This window comes from Heptranchias perlo, unplaced genomic scaffold (genome assembly GCF_035084215.1).
Source record: "Heptranchias perlo isolate sHepPer1 unplaced genomic scaffold, sHepPer1.hap1 HAP1_SCAFFOLD_222, whole genome shotgun sequence".
Classification (NCBI taxonomy): Eukaryota; Metazoa; Chordata; class Chondrichthyes; order Hexanchiformes; family Hexanchidae; genus Heptranchias; species Heptranchias perlo.
Genome location: NW_027139236.1, coordinates 135,644 through 157,382, shown reverse-complemented (window position 1 = coordinate 157,382; position 21,739 = coordinate 135,644). Strand labels below are relative to the sequence as shown.

The window sequence follows — 21,739 nt, the reverse complement described above, 5'->3', positions numbered from 1 at the left end:
GTGTCATCTACAGAGAGACTAACACCACTTTTGATTAAACCCCTGGGAGGAAGATAACAGAGTAAGGCCAAGTACATTGTCCATAGGTGTTATAAGAATCCATAGACCATTCATCACAACCTAATGTTTATATCCTTTGCAAAAGTTGTGTATCCATTTTAACAATTCACCAGAAATACCACAGGAGGCAAACTTTTCACTGAGTCAAGTGCACTGACCCATTGAAGGAGAAGGCTGCCTGTGGCTTTGGAGCAGTGAGACCTAGTAGTCATGGCTAGTCACCTGAAAAGATGGATGTTCAAGAAACATCGCATCTACGTGCCCAGGCTCTGATATTCGTCTCCGAGGATGTGCGGCAACTGGCAGGCGTTACTCCAGAGTCCAGAGCCCTCATTGGCAGAAAAATCAGGGAAGCTTTTTGTTCATTCCAGATACCAACGGAGTGTGTGACAGCTTCATTGGAATCTGCAGAAGCTCCCGTCCCCCAGCTAATAAGCGGAGAGTGGCAAGTTGGTTCCCACCACTCCATAGAAGCACAGACTGCAGCTCTGGTATCAACAGGGGACAGATTAGGTAATACTTTCAGTATCGGCTTCTGGTCCCGGGGTGCTAGGATACAGGCTGCTGGCTGTCAGGGCTTTTAGGATCTGATTGTTGCCAATAGACCAGCCACCCTACTGATCATAGCCAATGGCAATGGCTGAAGGTGACCCGCCTGAGGCTGCGGTCTCTCAGGACAGCAGCACATGCCAGGCATCTGGCCTTCCCCTTCATATCACCACATCAGTGGCCCATAGGATGTGACAGCAGGCTGCCCAGGCACAAGCTCCAAGATGCAGCTAGTACTGGCTTCCTCCTAAGAGCAAGCTGCCATGAAAGGATGGCCACTTTAGTCCCATGACCCTTTTGAAGCACAGGAGCAGTCAACCTGCTGCCGAGATACTGGCCCTCAGGTTTCACCTAGGAGAAGCATCAGAGAAAGAAAGGTACGTTTAACCACCCAGGGGAGACACTGTGTCAGGAGAGAACAGGCTGGCTTATGTTCACTTTGGAGTTTGTTGCATTGTTCTGCTTTGTTATTCGTGGAGATTACAATCCTACAGGAAAGGATGCACTTCATTTGTGCTAACATTCAATCAGGGGATTATTATTGGCATCGTTGAGTAGGGGAAAAGAGGTCTAAATAGTTCTGATGTTCTAGGATGGAGACTGGATTGAATAATTAGTCCTTTATTTGAAGGTGAGGGAGAAGGATATAAGACAGTAATGACCAAGGTAGATCATATTAAACAGAAGAGAAAACTTCAGTGATCAGTGTTGCTCTGATGCCCCTTGCAGCAATCACTGAGTGATGGTCATTCTGATACTCCCCTCCACGTACTGCTGCTTCCAAAGCAACCAGGGACACCTCCACAGAAGTGTCCATTTCCAGGCCTTTTTGGATGGTGAAGCTGTGCAAGGCCCAGCAGGTTACAATAATGCAGAACACATGAGCTGGAGCTTAGTGTAGACACCCCCCTACACCTGTCAAGGCAGCGAAAGCGCTCTGTTAAGACTCCGATGGTCCTCTTAGCTGCTCTGGTAGAGGCGTTTTTAAAAAAAAAAAATTTTATTCGTTCACGGGATGTGGGCGTCGCTGGCAAGGCCGGCATTTATTGCCCATCCCTAATTGCCCTCGAGAAGGTGGTGGTGAGCCGCCTTCTTGAACCGCTGCAGTTCGTGTGGTGACGGTTCTCCCACAGTGCTGTTAGGAAGGGAGTTCCAGGATTTTGACCCAGCGACAATGAAGGAACGGCGATATATTTCCAAGTCGGGATGGTGTGTGACTTGGAGGGGAACGTGCAGGTGGTGTTGTTCCCATGCGCCTGCTGCCCTTGTCCTTCTAGGTGGTAGAGGTCGCGGGTTTGGGAGGTGCTGTCGAAGAAGCCTTGGCGAGTTGCTGCAGTGCATCCTGTGGATGGTGCACACTGCAGCCACAGTGCGCCGGTGGTGAAGGGAGTGAATGTTTAGGGTGGTGGATGGGGTGCCAATCAAGCGGGCTGCTTTATCTTGGATGGTGTCGAGCTTCTTGAGTGTTGTTGGAGCGTGTGCCTCATTGTAGCACTCCTCTGCTGCTGTTCACATAATTCTTAATGGGGTCATTATCCATGGGAGCAGGGGTGCGCCTTGCCACCCACAAGACATCTGGTGACGTGATTTACTTCCTTGAAGAGCTCAGGGAATTCTGAATTCTGAAGGACGAATGCATTGTGACAACTTCCAGCAAATCTTATGTTGATGTGCAGGATCCTTTGGGTGTTGTCACACACAATCTGTACATGCAGAGAGTGGAAGCCCTTACTGTTGAGGAATTTGAGGGGGTTAACTGTGGGAGCTCGCAAAACTATGTGGGTGCTATCTGTTGTTATCTTAGGAAAGCCAGCAACTCCATAAAACTGGCTGGCCTTATCTTGCTGCTGCTTTGAAATGATGCCAAAGTTATGAATTCCCCAGTTCTCCTGAAAAGTGCATGAGTACCTGGTGACTACATGCCTGTACTGCACCCTGGCTGATATAATAAAAGTCCCCCATGATTGCCTGAACCGACCCAGTGCCATTAAAGTTGAGGGCAGTTGTCACTTTCATAGCCACATCAACAGGTATGTCCATAGGGAATGACATACCTGATCCCACGAAGCCTTCACTGTGGGTGGGAGGGAAGGGGATCAAAACCTCCCAATGGTCTCACACTCCCACAGACAGTCATTAGCAAGTCCAAGGCTGTCTATGTTCAACCCAAAAACAACCAAATGGCTCCAAAAAGTCATTTTCAGCTGCAGTAATTACTACTCAAAATTCACCAGTCTTCACAGACAAAAACTCCTCACTTCCGCAAGTCTCAGCTGGTCCTTGCATCAACTGAGCCTTGTATTTCTCATTCTAACTCAACCCAAATGCTTTGTGAGCATGAATTCAGGGCTGCATCGCCACTGGTCCTCATTATAATAAATTCAAATTAGATGCGTGGGGAAATTGCAGAAAGGCCAAATGGCATTAGGAGATTTGGGATGGATGGATTTTGGGGTGGAAAACCGGGAGGAAATAGCTTCTGCCCCCATTAATGGCCTGAGAAATGAGTTGTCCCGATTTAATGCTGAAGGACCACTGAAAACAGCGTGGAGTTTCAGGACCCCAGCCTTTGCTTTCCATCATTTTCTGGGGCTGGTTGAGAAACCTGGTCTGTAGGTTGTCGCCGGTCTGGAAGCCTTTGTACATTGTAATTTGTGTCATTGAATCGTCCCATTCAGATCACTGCTTTCCTACAGCTTCTCATCCATACTTTTGGCAGGAAAACATCTGCATCCATTAAATTTCTTTTAAAAATAGAACAGTTTGTATTTGCAAAGATTGCAGCAGACTTGCAAGTGTGTAGCAGTGTCTTTGTTTCTTTGAATGGTGTTGCTGTGCGTGTTTCTTTAAGTAGAAGCTATGTCTTCCTGCAGGGAGAATTGCCATGCATTCTGAAGCTGTGCTTGTTAAAGGATTAATGATAGTTAGCGAGATGAATAATGGCTCCAGCTGGTCCCAAGTGAATTTGGACAGCAGCAGTAGAAAATTTGGACAATAAAGTGAATACTGTTCCTTACAAAAAACCCTCAGGAGTCAGATGTATTTAAAGCCCTTTCAGTCCTTTTACTACAGAGAGTAAAACCACAGAATAAAGTATGAGACTGGTGCGAAGGATGAAACGTGTCAGGATTGGAAAAATGTTCTAGTTCATTGTTTTCGTGATCTACATCAAAAAATGAACTCTCTCTTTTTAAAAGTATCCCGTAGGCCCTGTCACATGGTCCAGCATATCTTTCAGTTCAACATCATAAATCTTCAGGTCTGACACTATAAATCCAATGTGTCTTCAGGTCCTGTGCCATGAAATCGATAACATCTTTTGTCCTATGTCACCTGCCACTACTTTTATCTTCCAAAGGTATCAGAAACCCCCCAAGTCAAACAAGCTAACTGCCAGATTGTCCATAATGATAAGTAAACCAATTTTATAAGAAACTCAACCATCTTGTATATAATACATAGTATCATAGTATGTTACAGCACAGAAGGAAGCCATTCGGCCTGTGCTAGCTCTTTAAAAGAGCTATCCAATTAGTCCCATTCCCCTGCTCTTTCCCCATAGCCCTGTACATTTTTTTCCTTTCAAGTATTTATCCAATTCCCTTTTGAAAGTTATTATTGAATCTGCCTCCACCACCCTTTCAGGCAGTGCATTCCAGATCATAACAACTCGCTGCGTAAAAAAATATTTCCTCATGTCGCCTCTAGTTCTTTTGCCAATCACCTTAAATTTGTGTCCTCTGGTTACCGACCCTTCTACCACTGGAAACAGTTTCTCCTGATTTACTCTATCAAAACCGTTCATGATTTTGAACACCTCTATCACCTCGATACATTATCGATGGCTTGAAGTGGATGTGAAGCAGGAATTGATTTATGTCCTTGTGGTTTTTGGTGCAATGTGAAGCATATTGTTGCTTAATTCAGTGAGCAGTATCAATTATCCTTTTATATTTAAAAGCAGTTGAGGCCTATCATTTGAAAATTCAGACTGTAGTTGATTGAGCCAAAGAGTATTACTGCTGCATTCAGGGAAAGATGGGCATGTTCTCCATGATTAGATATGTGCATAACAGCCAAGCTCAAGAGTGGACACTGCTCAGCTCTCCTGAGTTGAGAACAAGCTGTGCTCTTTCCTAGGAATATTGAAGTAATATTTCTTTGTAGCTTAGCTTTATTTTTGTTTTTTTAGCATCTCAACCTCTGCTGTTTCAGTTTCAAAATATACAGATTGCAGTCCCCGGGCCATTCAACAAAACTAGGATAAGTGTCATAAATCCTTCTCACTTGTTCTTCCATAAATCCTTTGCACATGTTCTTCGCAGAGTCTTAACTGAACTGACTATATCAATATTTTCACATATGCTCAGTAGTGAGACTACGTCACAAGATATGACAACAAAAACATTTGGCTTGAATTTGCCATCTTTTGACTGTAGTGAGAAGTGGTAAATTAACGTGGGCAACATGTTTACTTAGCAGTGAAGGGAAATCCAAAAGTCAGAATGAATCTCAACAGTAATATTAGCTCCAATGTTAAAATCATTATCAATAAATTTTTTAAAAAGTAGGTGGTAGGATGCAGACTCTTTCCTCATTCTCCACATGGCAAGTACTCAATCTAGGACACCCCATGAGAAAGATGAGAGATTGGGAGTCAGAGGGAGAGTGAACCTCGCTGTCACAATTTTTTAGTTTTTTGCACTAGATATTCTCTCAGGTACAGTGAAATTTGGTCAGTCCAGCAACTGGATCTTGTGTCCTCTATAATCCGGTGTGCACCCTTTTCTGCCCAATATCCAGCTAACTGACAGCATGACTAAGGGATCGTAACAGAGAATCCTCACTCCATATACTGGCACTGAAATGTCACACGTTCTGCCAAGTGGGTTCTCTCTGGAAGGTGGATTGAAAAGCACTATTGAGACAGACACAGCTTTAAACCAACCCCTTCTTATTTTAATTAAAATACATGAATGAACAGCATACAGATTTCACAATGAGATAGCCAATTTCCAATGCTCCTCAGTTATGGAAAATAATAACGATGCCACTTTACTATCTCCACATCACTTTACTATCTGTCCACTTTCGCAGCTAAGTTATTCCAGGCTGGTTGGTATAGATCTTTTCAGAATGCAAGCAAATTTCTGATGAGAGACAGAGACTGACAAAGACTGACTTCTCTGTCCCCTGCCGTTTGGAATACACTTTCAGATAAAGCAAGTGGAGGCAAAATCCCTGGAATCTGTGAAATGAGGGATTCAGTCCACTGAGCTGTCAATCAACATTACAATCCTTTGATATGTGGGCACAAGGCTCACAAACATGTAAATTAGCTAAGACCCCATAGAATGAAACAATGCTTGGCTTCTCTGTCATCCACTCACAATGATCTGGAGTCTTTTTTTTTCAAAAAATATACTTTATTCATAAAATTTGTAGCAAAAACATACAATGCAGTTGTCATATCACATTCCAAACATACGCAATACATAATTGTACATAATTACAGTTCATGACACTCTGGGGTGTCTCATTGCTTTATACTCAATACAGATTATTGATTACAGATTCATTACAGGTACATTACAGATTCATTACAGCAATTTGAATTTTACATTCTGCCCGGGGGGGTTTTTCCCTGATTGGAACCCCTCGGTATACAATGGCGGGAAGGCTCTAAATGGTTGCCTTTCCCCACAGAGCCTTTGCGGCGGCTGCACCTAGCTTCAGTGCGTCCCTGAGCACGTAGTCCTGGATCTTGGAATGTGCCAGTCTGCAACACTCGGTCGAGGACAGCTCCGTGCACTGGAAGACCAGCAGGTTTCGGGCAGACCAAAGGGCGTCTTTCACCGAGTTAATGGTCTTCCAGCAGCAGTTGATATCTGTCTCGGTGTGCGTACCCAGGAACAGCCCGTAGAGCACAGAGTCCTGTGTTACGGAACTGCTCGGGACGAACCTGGACAGATACCACTGCATCTCTCTCCAGACCTTCTTTGTAAAGGCGCATTCCAGAAGGAGATGGGTGACGGTTTCGTCTGCACCGCAGCCTCCTCGGGGACAGCGCGCGGTGGCGCTGAGAGTCCGGGAATACATGAAGGATCTGACAGGAAGGGCCCTTCTCACCACCAGCCAAGCTAGGTCTTGGTGCTTGTTTGAAAGTTCTGGCGATGAGGCGTTCTGCCAAATGACATTGACAGTCTGCTCGGGGAACCAACTGACAGGATCCATCATCTCCTTTTCCCACAGGGTCTCGAGGACATTACGTGCGGACCACTTACTGATCGCCTTGTGGTCAAAAGTATTTTTTTGCATAAACTTTTCGACGAGGGTCAGGTCGGGTGGAACGGTCCAACTGGACGGAGCGTTCCGTGGCAGTGTGGCCAGGCCCATCCTCAGCACGTAGTGACATTTTGTGTTTTCGTACCAAGGGTCCGCACAAAGCTTGATGCAGCCGCACACGAAAGTGGCCATCAGGATGAAGGCCACGTTGGGCACGCCTTTCCCCCCTTTCTCCAGAGATTTGTACATCGTGTCCCTGCGGACACGGTCCATTTTTGATCTCCAGATAAAGCGGAAGATGGCTCGGGTGACTGTCACGGCGCAGGAGCGAGGTATGGGCCAGACCTGTGCCAAGTACAGCAACACCGAGAGCACCTCGCACCTGATGACCAGGTTTTTGCCCACGATCGAGAGGGATCGTCGATCCCACAGTCCCAGTTTCTGCCTCACCTTGGAAATACGCTCCTTCCAGTTCTTGGTGCACGCCCCGGCCCCCCCAAACCAGATCCCTAGCACCTTCAGGTAATCCGATCTGACGGTGAAGGGGACAAAGGATCGGTCGGTCCAGTTCCCAAAGAACATGGCCTCGCTCTTGGTGCGATTTACCCTGGCTCCTGAGGCCAGCTCGAACTGGTCGCAGATGCTCATCAATCTGCGGACCGACAGCTGATCCGAGCAAAAAACGGCGACGTCATCCATGTGCAGGGAGGCCTTGACCTGAGTGCCTCCGCTGCCTGGGATCGTCACCCCTCTTATGCCCGCATCCCTCCTGATGGACTCGGCAAAGGGTTCGATGCAGCACACGAACAAGAAGGAGGAGAGAGGACAGCCCTGCCTGACTCCAGATTTGATCGGGAAGCTTTCTGATTCCCACCTGTTGATTGAAACTGCGCTACTGATGTTTGTGTAGAGCAGTTGGATCCAATTGCGGATTCCCTCCCCAAACCCCATTTTGGAGATCACGTCCATCATGTACATGTGGGATATTCTGTCAAAGGCCTTCTCCTGGTCCAGGCTGATCAGGCAGGTATTCACCCCTCATTCCTGTACGTTGGCGATCGTGTCCCTGAGTAGCACCAGGCTATCAGAGATCTTCCTGCCGGGAACGTCACAGGTCTGATCGGGGTGAATCACCACCTCCAGGCTGACTTGACCCAATTGGCGATGACCTTGGACAGAATTGTATAGTCCACGTTAAGTAGTGAGATGGGTCGCCAATTTTTGATTTCTTCCCTCTCCCCCTTCCGCTTGTAGATGAGGGTGATGATGCCTTTCCGCATGGAGTCTGACATGCTGCCTGCCAGAAGCATACCCCCATACACTTCCAGCAGGTCTGGGCCAATCCAGTCCCACAGAGCCGAGTACAACTCCACCGGTAAGCCGTCGCTTCCGGGGGTCCTGCTCTTCTCAAAGGAACGGACGGCCTTTGTCAGTTCGTCCAGCGTTAGCGGTTGATCCAGACTGTCCCGCTTGCTATCGTCTAGAACCTCCGTGATAGATGACAAGAAGGATTGGGAGGCCGCGCTGTCTGTGGGCTTCGCGTCGTACAGTCCGGCACAAAAGGATTTGCAGATCCTCAGTATGTCGGGCAGCGAGGACGTGACCGAGCCGTTCTCTTCCTTCAGGCTGCTGATCACAGAGCTCTCTCTGTGCACCTTTTGGAAGAAGAAGCGCGAGCAAGTCTCGTCCTGCTCCACGGAGCGGACTCTGGACCGGAAAATGATCTTGGAGGCCTCGAAGGCAAAGAGCGAAGCTTGCTGGTCCTTCACCTCTCTGAGTTCCTCCCCGACATCGATCCCCATCGACTGCAGCAGGAGAAGATTCTGCATGCTTTTCTGGAGTCGGGATGTTTCCCTCTGCCTCTCTCTCGCCTTGTGAACACCTTTGAGGATGAAGAACCTCTTGATGTTCGCCTTGATGGCTTCCCACCAGTACACTGGGGAGTCAAAGAGGGGCTTTACGGTTCTTCAACCTTTGTAATCCCTCTTCAGTTCCTCAATGTTTCCCGGGGTCAACAGTTTCATGTTCAGCTTCCATGTCCCCCTGCCCACTCTCTGATTGTCCTGTAGGTGACGGTGGTCAGGAGGAGGCAGTGGTCAGAGAAGAACACCGGTGTGACTTTGGTGGATCTGACCTTGAGCTTCGGGGACACAAACAGGAAGTCTGTCCTGGAACGGACGGACCCGTCTGGTCTGGACCAGGTGTATTGATGCGCCGCTCCGTCTGCAGGGTTGCTGAAGACGTCAGCTTGGTCTGGAATCTTTGACATTATACACAGTGACTCCAACTTTATTCATTAATTAGCCCTCCAAATCACCATGGTAACCAGCCTGATCTTCGGCCTATAGGTTATTGTTGGGAAAAAAATGTTGAATTTAACATTACTGAACTATTATAAATTAAGAAATCCACTTTAGGCAACACAGGTAGAATCCAAATTGTTACACTTGCCCACTCTCATTCACCTCTTTGCTGCCAGTTACAGAAGGACATTGGTAAAGGCCTAGCAATCAATCATTGTCTTGTACCATTTAATCATGAAACAATGCCTAGCTTGGGGGCTCCTAAAATGGTGGAGAAACATTGAATATAAAAGATATGGAAATAAAATTATTCCTCTAAAAAGCAAGAACAAACTAGCCAATCATGGAACACCATGGATGAATAAAGAGATAAGGGTAAAATTGAAACTGAAGAAAAAGGCATTCTCTAAGTACATAGACAATTAAGGAGAGGATGACAAAAGGGAATACGAAGAGGTTAGGAAGGATGTCAAAAAAAATATAGGAAAGCAAAGAGGAACTACAAAATTAAATTATCAAGGAATATAAAAAGAAATAGTAAAGTATTCCACAAGCACACAAATAACTAAAGAAAAATCAGAACAGGGATTGGGCCACTAGGGATGCACAAGATAAACATGCAGGTAATGAGAGCGAAATGGCAGAAATATTGAATAGTTACTTTGCCTCAGTATTTACCAGGGAGACTAACAAGGGGGGGGGGTGACATTAGAAGAAGAGATCAAAAAAGATATAAGAACATTTAAGATGGAAAGGGGGGAGATAATTGATAAACTACTCAAACTTAGAGAGGATAAAACCTCTGGTCTGGATGGATTGCACCCACGAATATTAAAAGAAGTTAGGGAGGAGATGGCAGAGGCACCATTACATATATATAAAAATTAATTAGAAAAAGGAACAATGCTGTAGGTCAGGCAGACAGCTAATGTTATTCCTATACTTAAAAAGGAGATAGAACAAGTCCAGGGAACTATAGACCAGCTAGCTTAACGTCGGTGGTAGAAAAGATAATGGAATCTTTACTCAAAGATGTGATAGAAAAACATCTAGAGAATGAAAGTATAATAAAGAATAGTCAGCATGGATTTCAGATTGGAAAGTCATGCTTGACCAACCTTATTGAATTCTTTGAAGAAATAACAGAAAGAGTAGACAAGTGTAATGTAGTAGATGTAATGTATTTGGATTTTCAAAAGGCCTTTGATAAGTTACCGCATTCTAGACTCATGACTAAGGTCAGAGCATGTGGAGTCAGATAGCAGAATGGATAGCAAGTTGGCCACAAAACAGAAAACAGAGAGTAGGGTCAGACTGGCAAAAGGTGGGAATTGGTGTTCCACAGGGATTGGTCCTGGGACCACTGTTATTCACAATTTACATTAACGATTTGGATTCGGGAATCAGAAGTACAATTTCAAAATTTGTAGACGACACCAAATTGGGGGTGTAGTTAATACAAAGGAAAAATGTGTCAAAATGCAAGAGGACATTAATAAACTTGCAGAATGGGCGTGTAATTGGCAAATGAATTTCAGTATAGATAAGTGACATGGTGCGTTTTGGTAGGAAGAATAAGGAGGCCACATACTGCTTGGATAATAAGAGTCTAAATGAGATAGAGGAGCAAAGGGATCTAGGGGTACAGATACTCAAATCACTAAAAGTAGTGACACAGTTTAATAAGGCCATAAAAAAGGCAAATCAAGCACTGGGGTTCATTTGTAAAGGGCTAGAATTGAAAAGCAGAGAAGTTATATTAAACTTGTATAGAACCTTGATTAGACCACACTTAGAGTACTGCGCACAGTTCTGGTCTCCATATTATAGAAAGGATAGAATCATAGAATGGTTACAGCCACAGAAGGAGGCCATTCGGCCCATTGAGCCCATGCCGGCTGTTTGTAAGAGCAATCCAGTTAGTCCCATTCCCCCGCTCTTGCCCCATAGCCCTGCAAATTATTTCCCTTCAAGAATTTATCCAATTCCTTTTTGAAAGCCACGATTGAATATGCTTAAACCACCCTTTCAGGCAGCGCATTCCAGATCATAACCACTCACTACGTAAAAAGGTTTCCCCTCATGTCGCCTTTGGTTCTTTTGCCAACCACCTTAAATCTGTGTCCTCTGGTTTCTCTTTATTTACTTTATCTAAACCCTTCATGATATAGAGGCATTGGAGAGGGTGCGGAAAAGATTCACAAGGATGATACCAGAACTGAGAAGATATACTTACCAGGAAAGGCTGAACAGGCTGGGGCTCTTTTCTCTAGAAAAGAGAAGGCTGAGGAGTGACTTGATAGAGGTCTTTAAGATAATGAAAGGGTTTGATAGGGTAAATGTAGAGAAAATGTTTCCACTTATGGGGGAGTCCAAAACTAGAGATCATAAATATAAAATAGTTGCTAATAAATCCAGTAGGGGATTGAGGAGAAACTTCTTTACTCAAAGGGTGGTAAAAATGTGGAACACGCTACCACAAGGAGTAGTTGAGGCAAATAGCATAGATGCATTTAAGGGGAAGCTAGATAAGCAGATGAGGGAGAAATGAATAGAAGGGTATGCTGATAGGGTTAGATGAAGTAGGGAGGGAGGAGGCTCATGTGGAGCACAAATGCCGGCGTAGACCAGTTGGGGCGAATGGCCTGTTTCTTTGCTGTAGTTTCGATGTAACTCGATGTAAAAATGGATAAAATTATATTTTTGGCATCCAATCATGCATGTAGCCTTTATTTAAATTACAAGGACTCAACGATATGCTCAAAAAACTACAATCATGAACTAACAATAAGCCACCTCAAAAGAACTGGGTACTGCTTTATGAGTAGGGTCATGCATATCAGTTTGCCATCCATGCATAGCATAGTGATGTGCTACAGATCAGTAAGGCCAACTTCTTTGGCCACGCTGCCACGGAACGCTCCGTCCAGTTGGACCGTTTCGCCCCACCTGTCCTTCGTGGAAAAGTTTGTGCAGAAAAACACCTTTGACCACAAGGCGATCAGCAAGTGGTCCGCACGTAACGTCCTCGAGACCCTGCGGGAAAAGGAGATGGTGGATCCTGTCGGTTGGTTCCCCGAGCAGACTGTCAATGTCATTTGGCAGAACGCCACATCGCCAGAGCTTTCAAACAAGCACCAAGACCTAGCTTGGCTGGTGGTGAGAAGAGCCCTTCCCGTCAGATCCTTCATGTACTCCCGGACTCTCAGCACCACCGCGCGCTGTCCCAGAGGAGGCTGCGGTGGAGACGAGACCGTCACCCATCTCCTTCTGGAATGCGCCTTTGCAAAGAAGGTCTGGAGAGAGATGCAGTGGTATCTGTCCAGGTCGTCCCGAGCAGTTCCGTAACACAGGATTCTGTGCTCTACGGGCTGTTCCCGGGGACGCACACTGAGACGGACATCAGCTGCGGCTGGAAGACCATTAACTCGGTGAAAGACGCCCTTTGGTCTGCCCGAAACTTGCTGGTCTTCCAGTACAAGGAGCTGTCCTCGACCGAGTGTTGCAGACTGGCACATTCCAAGGTCCAGGACTACGTGCTGAGGGACGCACTGAGGATGGGTGCGGCCGCCGCAAAGGCTCTGTGGGGAAAGGCAACCGTTTAGAGCCTTCCCGCCATTGTATACTGAGGGGCTGCAATCAGGGAAAAACCCCCTCGGGCAGAATGTAAAATTCAAAATTGATGTAATGTGCCCGCAATAAATCTGCAATGAATCTGTAATGAATCACCTGTATTGATTGTGATGCAATGAGGCAGCCTAGAGTGTCATGAACTGTAATGATGTCCAATGTGTTTCATTGAACTGTACTTGATGTAACCTGCAAATTGCATAATCGATATTGGAATGTGATATGAGAACTACTGCAAATTTTATGAATAAAGTATATTTTTTGGGAAAAAAAATCTGTTCTTATCAGTTTAATATCTGATACGTCCCCTATCTGGGGACCATATATTAAATTGATTTTTGGAACAGGGAGATGGAATAGGGGCTTGCTCCGTCCACTCCACGCATCGACCCAGTATTGCAGTGTCTCTGGGAACGGTGCAGCTCCCTGTGGGGAGATATTCAAAAGGAAAAACAGCTCTTTCCCAGCGTCTCTGTCTGTGTGTGTGTGTGTGTGTGTGTGTATTATTACTGAGAATAAAGCTGATATATTACACTTAAAAAAAACTCCTTTTGAAATGGTTTGTTAGGCTCAGTGACGGAACCTAAAACAGGAACTGCCTGTTTATCAAGAGAGTCTTGGTCTGTTCTACTCAGCACTGGCTGAAGAGTTTACGGATAATTGGGCCATTGAGAAATGAGTCACTCAACAAATATGCATTTGCAGAGTTCCCTGTGAAGTGTTGGCAGAGATTAAGGATTTTTTTATTTGTTAGTTGGTCAGGTGGTAGCTTTTGAACAGTGGGAATTATCATTGTTACACATTATGTGCTTATAATTAAGACAAGTGGCAGTGCAACATTTAAAAATATAAATATATTTTAACTCTTTGACTGCAGCAGCAATTTCAGCAGCATAATCCCTTTGTAGGGTATTGAAGACTTTGAACTGAGAAACATATCTTTTTCAGTATTATTCCATAATATGCAGCGTTAGAAATTAATGTAAAATTATTTTTGTAGACAATATATTACAGACTAAAGGAGGTGTCTGACTGTTATGACCTTATCTTGAGGAGGGAGTCTTACTCCTTGGGCTCCTTTTGAAAACCTTTAAAGAGGGATTCTGACAAACAGGAACCCTTTCTTAAAGGGGTACAGTTTTCATGAAAAATCACAAATTTGTACTAATGGACATGATGTCACACACAGTCAACAGGTTTCATCTTGACATAAATGATTCAGTGCTTTTCTGGCTCTTCTCAGGCTCTTCTCACAATCTAACAACAAAATAAAATGTTGTCAAACATTTCTTCATGAAGGCAGTGTCCCTTTAAAGAGAGAATTTCACCATTGAAACGAGGTAGGTCAACATCTTAACCCTTTTCAAAGAGACAGCCTCATTACCAGTTACTTAGCCCAGCAGTATGAAGTAGCTATATTAACACATACCCTTCAATTTACATAATGTGTGTCATGACTCAGCGGTAGCCTTCTTGCCTTGGAGTCAGAAGGTCATGGGTTCAGGCTCCACTCTAGAGACTTGATGTGGAGATGCCGGTGATGGACTGGGGTTGACAATTGTAAACAATTTTACAACACCAAGTTATAGTCCAGCAATTTTATTTTAAATTCACAAGCTTTCGGAGGCTTCCCCCTTCGTCAGGTGAACGATGTGAAATGAAGTCCTCGAAATGAAATCGCATTTATAATTCACAGAACAATGCTTGGTGAGTACAGACAGTTTTTTCAACTGCCCGTTGCCAAGGCAATCAGTGTGCAGACAGACAGGTGTTACCTGCCAGGTCCCACCTATTTTTAGGAGTTTGCCCTCATTTTCAATTGCATTTGAAAAATCATCCCATCCATCTCTTGTTTTAATAAGTCTCTTAATTTTACCTTTTTAACAAATTAAAATGCTACTCAGCTTCCCACAGCAAAGTACTATACCTTTCAAAGGTGAACTCTTGCCATCAAGACCTCTTTCAAAGAAGGTGGTCTCACCAGTAGAGACAGTTGCTGTCTTTTCTATGTTTCTACCTCTCTATCTCTGTTTTTTTTTGTTTGTTGTTTTTTTTTGGTGATTTGTATATTCTGTGAGATCTAGAGACTTGAACACATAATCTAGGCTAACATTTTAGTGTAGTACTGAGGGAGTGCTGTACTGTCGGAGATATTGTCTTTTGAATGAGATGTTAAATTGAAGCCCCATATACCCTCTCAGCTGGATGTAAAAAGTCCCATGACACTATTTGAAGAAGAGCAGAGGAGTTCTTCAAGTATCCTGGCCAACATTTCTCCCTCAACCAACATTATTAAAAAGATTATTTGGTCATTTATCTCATTGCTGATTTTTGGGACCTTGCTGTGCGCAAATTGGCTGCTGCGTTTCTCTATATTACAACAGCGACTACACTTTAAAAGTACTTTATTGCCAGTAAATCATTTTGGAATGTTCTGAGGTCATGGAAGGTGCTATATAAATGCAACTTCTTTCTTAATCCCTGGATTTCCTTTGGTTGATGATGTTTTCCAGTTGCATTACGTCAGCTCTCTCTCTCTCATTTGATCAGTTCCCTTTGCTGATTTTGTTTTTTAAACAGAAATAAGCGGAAGACAAAATTATGCTACAGTTGCTAAGTGTTAAAAAGTGCCTCTACTGGTGAGACCACCTTCTTTGAAAGAGGTCTTGATGGCAAGAGTTCACCTTTGAAAGGTATAGTACTTTGCTGTGGGAAGCTGAGTAGCATTTTAATTTGTTAAAAAGGTAAAATTAAGAGACTTATTAAAACAAGAGATGGATGGGATGATTTTTCAAATGCAATTGAAAATGAGGGCAAACTCCTAAAAATAGGTGGGGATTGTAAATGATAATATTCAGTAGAATCCAGATTCACACATCCTTGATCAAAGTACAGCCTGATCTAAGTATGGAATTCCATTGGACAAAATCACTTTCCATTCATGTCCATTATATAGAATAGTGATGGACGAGTTAACTTCCCATTTATATCCTCTGGATAGAATTGCTGGTTGAATTATAATGGCCTGGAATTTGCACTGAGTGGCAAACGAAATTCGCTTGCCGTTCATTAGTTATAATCTCACCCACAAACTATTTGTGAGCTTTTGGGCAGCAACTTGCTTCAATGGTGAGCTGCAAAAAGTTCAGCGCCCTTTCCAGGGCTTCTGTCAGCTGTGAGAGTGGGGAAAGGATCGCGCTCTCCCCTTAACCAATCAGCTTGAAGCATCCTTGACAAGCCGTGCAGAGTCAGAACCAGGAAGTGAAAGCTACAACGGTAAATTCAATATCAAATCCGTTAGAGAAAGCTAAATAAAGAGAGGGTGGGAAATAGTGAATTAAAAGATAGAGATAAAAGAGACAGACAGAAAAAGTAAAAAAAAACATTTTTTTTAATTTTAAATTTTTCTTATGTAAATGTCCAATGACAATTAGAATTGGAAGTAATGAGACTCCGCGTTTTTAAAAGTTAATTCTCAGTGCCAGAGAGTTTGTTTGGCAGTCATTAAGACTTACCATGCTGTTAAAAGTTAGTTTAGACCTAAAAAATAACCCAGTGTAGCTTTCTCTGTGTAGATTAGTTTGTTTCCTGCTGAGCAGTACAGCAACTTCACACTGGTCCATTTGTTTCACCAGCGAGCTGTCCTTCCCGCGCAGCTTTCAAACCAGCAGGGAATCCTTTAAAGCAACTTCCAGATTTGCGCATTTGACTGCGCATGTGCGCCCGTTGGAAGTTGCTATTCCATTTGCCTTTAAATAACGGTGAGCGCTGTTCGGCTTTCTGATATTTTTTAGGTGAATTCCGGGCCAATATTTAAGTACAGCATAAAAGAGTTAAGCGTAAAATGTACCTCAGTGCTCAGTGTACTAAATGTAGTTGGTTTTCTACTGAATTTCCTCCAGAGACATTATCGCATTTATATTAGTGTTTAGTATTTTCTGTTCTTTTCTTATGTTTGAATTTCTGCATTAAAGGGCGTGTCTGATGCAATGTATGTGTCTGTAGTATTTCAATGTTGGCTTTGAGTTGAGCACCAAACATTTGTGGAACTGATGCAATCCACAGTGCAATGATATCGTCATTTCACTGGTCGTGCAAGGATGGCACTGTGTGATTGATTGCACCTGGAACTGCAAAAGTTACCTTTTAAACAATTAAGCTTTGAATATAAAAAAACCTGAAATCAGAATCTTTGTACCATTTTGCAGGTAGTTTGAGCTGCAATAGTTAGTGTCTGCTGTAGCATAGACTTTTCCCATTGGCCGAAATAACAGCGACTGAGTAGAATTTACAGTATGGACTTTATCAAGAACAGAGTTGGTAAACCCCCCTCCCATTGCGGACTACAAATTTGTATTAAAGGAATGTCGGAGAAAGATTTGCAATATCAACTGTATTAATCTGAAGTTTGTAGAAATCTTGAAACAAGTGTTTTTTAAATTTGATCTAGGGATGTGAGCAACACTGGCAAGGCTGCATTTGTTGCCCTGTCCTAATTGCCCTGAGAAGGTAGTGGTGGACTGCCTTGTTGAACTGCTGCAGTACTTGTGATGATGGTCCAGATTGATTGGCAATTATTTCTAGGCAAATCAGTTAGCTGTTTATTATTGGTAAATTGTATAGTAAATAATATTTTATCATAATTATTTGCATTGCATTGCTTTTATTCAGATATCAGGAGGTGTAAGATTGTGCTGTGAACTGCAGTGTAAAAGTATCCATTTTAAAAGACTGCCACCAGTAATCCTCTAATTCTCCACTATAAATTTACAGCTGTATTGCAAATAAAGATATCAGTGAGTCACATTGTGACTCAGTGTGTGAAGCTCTGTGACTCATTGGTGATTACACTTGGGAAAACCTGAGTGAGTTTACATCGAGTTACATCGAGTCACAGCATAGAAACAGGCCATTCGGCCCAACTGGTCTATGCTGACGTTTATGTTCCACACGAGCCTCCTCCCGCCGTACTTCATCTAACCCTATCAGCATACCCTTCTATTCCTTTCTCCCTCGTGTGCTTATCTAACAACCCCTTAAATGCATCTATGCTACTTGCCTCAACTACTCCTTGTGGTAGCGAGTTCCACATTCTTACCGCTCTTTGGGTAAAGAAGTTTCTCCTGAATTCCCCATTGAATTTATTAGCGACTATTTTAAGTTTATGACCTTTAGTTTTTGACTCCCCCACAAGTCGAAACATTTTCTCTCTATCTATCCTATTAAACCCTTTCATTATCTTAAAGACCTCTATCAGGTCACCCCTCAGCCTTCTCTTTTCTACAGAAAAGAGCTCCTTGTGGGTTGTGGGTTCATGTCCCATTCCAGAGACGTGGACATACAATCTAGGCTGACGCTTGAGGGACTGCTGCACTGTCAGAGGTACCGTCTTTCAGATGAGACATTAAACCAAGTCCTATCTGTCCTCTCTGGTGGATGTAAAAAATCGCATTGTACGATTTGAAGAAGAGCAGAGGAATTCTCCCAGTGTCCTGGCCAAGATTTATCCCCCAACCAACATATAAAACAGATGATCTGGCCATTTATTTCATTGCTGTTTGTGGGAGCTTTCTGTGTGCAAATTGGTTGCATGTTTCCTACATTACTACAGTGACTACACTTCAAAAGTGCTTCATTGGCTGAAAAGGGCTTTGGGACGTCCTGAGGTTGTGAAAGGTGCTATATAAGTGCAAGTCTTTCTTTCTTTCTTTACACAATGGGGCCAAAATTCTGTCCTGGATGAAGGGCAGATAGTGGGCGGAGAATAGATGGAATTTAAGGCAGATTCTGCCAGGATTCCACCCTGTTATTTCTGGGTAGCCGTTTTCTGGCAGGGATTGCTGTGGCCAGATCTTGCACTCGCCCCACTATGCCAAAGGAGGTGCCTGCAGGAGATCCTGGCAATTCCGCCCAGTAGTCTTTAAAAGACCTCAGTGGAGGCTGGTGTGAAAGGCCCCAAATGTTTAGTATCAGTTGTCTTTCTGAAGAGGCAGGATGGTTCCTTTCTCGACCAAAGACTTCTTGACTTCTTTCTCTTCAGCCCAGATGGGCCTAGGAGAGACTCAGGCAGTGCCACTGTAGGCTGCTCTCCTACCAAAATGAATTGGGCTGGCTGCCTCTGAAGTGCCCTTGCAGTCACTGGTGGCTTGGCCCAACCATGATGAAAGAAAGACTTGTACTTATATAGGGCCTTTCACAATCTTAGGACATCCCAAAGCGTTTTACAACCAATGAAGTACTTTTGAAGTATAGTCACTGTTGTAAAGTAGGAAATGTAGCAGCCAATTTGCGCACAGCAAGGTCCCACAAACAGCAATGAGATGATGACCAGATAATCTGTTTTTTTAGCGATGTTGGTTGAGGGATAAATATTGGCCAGGACACCGGAGAGAACTCCCCTGCTCTTCTTCGAAATAGTGCCATGGGATCTTTTACATCCATCTGAGAGGGCAGACAGGGCCTCGGTTTAACATCTCATCCGAAGGACCATGAAAATGACCCTATTCCCATTATTTGGGACAAGTCAATGACTTCAGGCTAGGATGGATGGGGGCTTCATCCCATTGCACTTGTATCAGCGGAACGGCCCCAGTGGAATTTCCAGGCCTTCACATATAAGAACATACGCTTGTAGAGATCAACAGTAGAAGTCATTAAGTGGGCAAGAATACTTCCAAAAAGTTCCCTGTGTTCTGGGGCTAAAGTAGAATCGAATATTTGATGGAATGCAAAAGATTTTTGCACTGCCTCTGCCAGTCCAATTATTTTTAAATCAGCTTGTTCGCTTTCAAAAAAACTATTTGCCAGCACTTCTGACATACTTCCAAAATTTTGAAAAAGTTTGATTTTTCTGTGAAGTACTGCATGGGTGCAGTAAACAAAAATACAGTTCTTAATTTTCAAATACTTCCCCTGTAAGGTTGAAAAGCTTGAAATCTGTCTATAGACAAAATGTTCGCCTGACGTTAAAACATTTCCCAGTTAGGGGTGCAAGAGCAGTCCACACTAGACAAATCTTATTCTTAAATATTTGTCTGAAAGTTAACCTCTCTAATGGTTTGTAGAACAAGTGCTGTCAGTGTCTTTAAATGACAGCTGTGCGTAGAATGGAGAGTAATTGTAGTGAGTCAGATTGTGAGAGGGCAGATCTGTGCTTCTGACTGCTCTTCCATTTAAAGGAAAACCCTTGCTTGTCTGCCTTTGCCTTGAAGTTTATTATCTCTATTAAAATGTCTTTGCAAGTAATCAAGGCATGATATTCCGGGCAAATAATAGAATTGTAGTCTCAAGCCTACTCATGGGGAGATCCCCCCACCCCGCCATTAGACTGCAAGAAACATATTTAATCATTCCCCCTCTTCCAGATAAAACTCCATGTTCGAGAGGCTTTAATACTCACCACTACAGCGGTCTTGCCAGTCACAAAGCTGCTGACCCTACTGTGTAAGATGGAGAGAATGTTCAAAGAGCTTTTGAGATGAAATTATTGCAATGAAAATGCAGTGGCAATTACAGTAAGAGCAGAGCTCTTGCTTATTAAAATAAGAATGTATAAAATATCAGGGAAATTGACACATTATTCCAGTTATGATTGCTATTATTTCAGAATGTATCATCAAGAGATCATTAGCATCTAGTCACCTGGGGAAAGAGAAGTAAGTTAGAATTTCAAGCAGGAATTTTAAATAAAGAATGCAGAGGAACTTGAGAAAGAACAATAGTTTCTGCAAGAGAATTAAAAAGTCACAAAATGGATATGTGGCTGACTGCTACCAGATGTATAAGCATCACTTGACTGATGTACTGAGGGAAAGAGGCAGATAATGACATCCACTCCCATGTCCTGAGTTCCATTTGCATCTTGCTGTGTCCTAATTTTCAAAATAAAGATAACAGACTGTGTACTAGTGAGCATACATGGGTGATAGAGTGTGTTAGAGAGGTTGATAGTGAATGGTATGTGAGAGTAATAAAGAGTGCAAAATGGAGGTAATAGAAGGGGTTATAGAGAGTTGCAGGCGAAGTTTACTATAAAACAAGTCCTAACACAGTTAAGTTTGTTTTTTTTCTCAGAGATATTGGGGTCAACTTTAACTCGGGGGTGGGGGCGGGGTGCAGGGAGGGAGGGAAACCCCCACAGGGAGCTCAGGCGTGAGGCCTGGGCCATTTTAACTCCCTGGCATCATTTAAATATTCCAGCACTTTAGTCTGCCCAAAAATCGAGTCGGGAGCCCGAGGTCGCTGAGGACTCGAGGGAATTGTCCCCGGCATGGTTAATACTGGGTGAAGATCCTGGCACTGGGAGGGAGAGGCAAGGCCAGAGCTGGGGAGGCCCAAGGACTCCATATGGAGCCCAGGGCAGGACTCCTGCGCCTCCTGGCCCACAAGGTTTCCACATGAAAGTGAAGGTTTTTAATTTACCTTGGCCTCTCCTGTCCACTCCCTGGACTCCCACCCTGGTAGAGCTCTCGGGATTGGCCCCCGTGCGGACCTCCTGAATCTGTGAGTAAAAATCATTTTCCGGCGCCGATGAGGTAATCGGACCGCGACTTTTCCATGTAAAGTAGGCCCCCACCTATTCTGAGCTAAGTTATGATGGCGCGGGGTGGGTGGGTGGGGGTGAGGGGGGATGGGGGTGGGGTGGGGTGGGGATTGGGGAGAGGGGTGGAGTTGGGGCGGGAATGCAGCATGACACCCCTCCACCATCTTAACTCTCCCCCACCGCACAGTTCCCGCCAAGCGAGGGGGGGGGGGGTGCAGAGTTTAAAATTGTCCCCATCAGGTTGTGTCCTGGGATGCAGGAATATCGGTAAATACAGCAACCGATGGCTTGGGCTTGCTCATTGGCACAGTGTACTGAAACGCGATTTTCCAGCCTCCTTTTGCTCCTGGGCTGGGATTTCATGAGCTCT

General features: G+C 44.1%; 1 protein-coding gene and 1 pseudogene across 1 annotated transcript in view; both read left to right on the top strand.

The window, feature by feature from the left end:
• Positions 1-21,739, top strand: part of LOC137310122 (copine-8-like) — a 138,666-nt gene that overhangs the window by 19,614 nt on the left and 97,313 nt on the right. The gene's annotated exons all lie outside the window — the stretch shown is intronic.
• LOC137310124 (U2 spliceosomal RNA) lies at positions 13,082-13,254 on the top strand (annotated as a pseudogene).